This window comes from Myotis brandtii, unplaced genomic scaffold, assembly GCF_000412655.1.
Source record: "Myotis brandtii unplaced genomic scaffold, ASM41265v1 scaffold933, whole genome shotgun sequence".
NCBI classification, from domain to species: Eukaryota; Metazoa; Chordata; class Mammalia; order Chiroptera; family Vespertilionidae; genus Myotis; species Myotis brandtii.
Window position 1 is genome coordinate 779,273 of NW_005371850.1, and position 2,340 is coordinate 781,612.

Below are 2,340 nucleotides of genomic sequence, written 5' to 3' on the forward strand. Positions count from 1 at the left end.
CAACCCAAGTTTCCCATTCACCATCGGGTAATTGGAGCCTGCCAGCTGGGGAAAGGAACCAAGAGGTGGTCAGTGTGCCTCATAGTGACTGGTTGAGCGGTCGTTCTGGTCATTCTGCCATGAGGGTCAATTGCATACTAGGGCACTGGTGGGGGCCAGTGGCCTTCCCTAATGGGGGCCCCAAATCGGGGTGGGGGTACCCACTGGGGGGCAGGGTTGGTGAGTGGTCTCGGTCGCTCTGGTCTCTAGTCATTCTGGTCATTCTGCCGTTTCAGTAACTGGGCATTTATTATATAGGAAGGATAATGTAAATACATAATTATTTTGTATTGATGAGGAAAACAAAAATCAGAAAGATTAACTAACTAGATAAAGTTCATGTAGCTGGTAAGTGGAATAGCTAGTTTTTCCAAGGTCGAAAATTAAGATGCTTAATTAGTCTATTGTTAGATATTTTAAAGGACATTCACATTAGTGACATAACCTTGAGCTTATCCATGACTCAGAAATAAGGTTGTAATATGATCTTGTGTGTTTTCTCATCCATTTTGCGTCAAGTATTCCTCAGTTTAAAATATGGGGTTAATTAAGCTTAATGCTGGAATATAAAATTTTTAGATCCATTAGTAAAATAATTAGGTACGAATTAAAAAGAAATAATTACATATGTTTCAATAAAAATATTCCCACAATATACACTGATCTGTTTTTAATCTCCTTAAAAAATTTAAACTATATTCTTTATAATTTTTTTCCTCATCCATATCTGTTATAAAAATATTGAATTAGCCAGAACTGGTTTGGCTCAGTGGATAGAGCTTCGGCCTGCGAACTCAAGGGTCCCGGGTTAAATTCCGGTCAAGGGCATGTACCTTGGTTGCGGGCACATCCCCAGTGGGGGGCGTGCAGGAGGCAGCTGATCGATGTTTCTCTCTCATCAATGTTTCTGGCTCTCTATCCCTCTCCTTTCCTCTCTGTAAAAAATCAATAAAATATATTTTTAAAAAAAAGAAAAAAAATAAAGTAGATATCAAATACAATGGGTCTGTTACTGCCTATCATTACTAAGCCAATAAGCACAGACAAGGTTGAATCTTTCTGAGTGTTAATTCAAATTGAAAAATTGTTCTAAAGTTTTATTTCAAATAAGCTCTTATGTAGAGTTAGTGGGTGGAAAAATCTAAAGATAGTGAGTTTCCAGGGTCTACCTTCTTTCATTGTCCTTGCAAAGAGTAGCCCTGGAACACTGCAAACATTAGCCCCAGAATGCTACAAAGAATAGCCCAGAACACTGTTTCCCTTCAGATATGTTGTCCTTGATCTGGGCTCCAAGGCTTCCTTATCTCCAGGGCTTGTTCTTCCTCTTATAACACATCCTCCAGTTTCCCAGGGTCTGTAAAAAACTCTCTTTTTTTATAGTGAGTAGTTATTAAACAACTGTGATTCTATTTCTATTATGTGCTCCACCCCATCAGTATTATATGAAAATATTTTACCTGAGGATAAAGTTCCATTGTCAAAAAGCCAATATCAAACTAAGAAACATGGAATTGTCAAAATAGAAATATTAAGTAGTAAGTATAATAATATTCTCAGTATTATTTACTTTTAATTAAAGTATAAACAGAAAAACTTTGTTCTCAGGTTTGTTAATTAATCAATCACATCTTTTGTGTAAATCTATTAGATCAAATTAATTTATTGTGTTCAGTTCTCCTTTAATTTCATTAAAGTTCTTTCTGTTTATTCTTTGTTACCAAGAGATAAGTGTTAAGATTTCCGTCTGTGATTATGGGGTCCTCTGTTTCCTGGTAGTCTTACCAGTTTGGTATATATATTTGAAAACTATTTTGTTAAAAGTGTAAAATTTATATGTGTTATATTTACCTGGTTAACTGAGCCTTTGTCTCTGTAAAGATATGCTCTTTACCTCTAAAATGCTTTTTTGCATTATTTTATCTGATAATACAGGTATGTTTGCTTTTTTGTGATAGGTATACTAATTAATATTAGACAAAGATGGTAATTGACCTTACCTTCGCTACGCCTCCAATTGGCTAATCAGCACAATATGCAAATTAACCACCAACAAAGATGGCAGCTAATTTGCATACTGCAGGTGAAAGGGCGAGGACTACGCCCTCCATCTTGCCCCAGGGTAAGGGCTACGCCCTCCATCTTACCCTGTATCCTCCATTTTGGGGCAGCCATGTGCTCGGCAAGGAGCTTCTTCCTGGAAGCCTAAGCCTCTGCTAGCCACACCCAGAAACAAGACACCGACTTGCGCCTGGCCAATTGGCAGGGCCCACAGTCCTTTCTCCTCCCCTTACTCCAACCCCC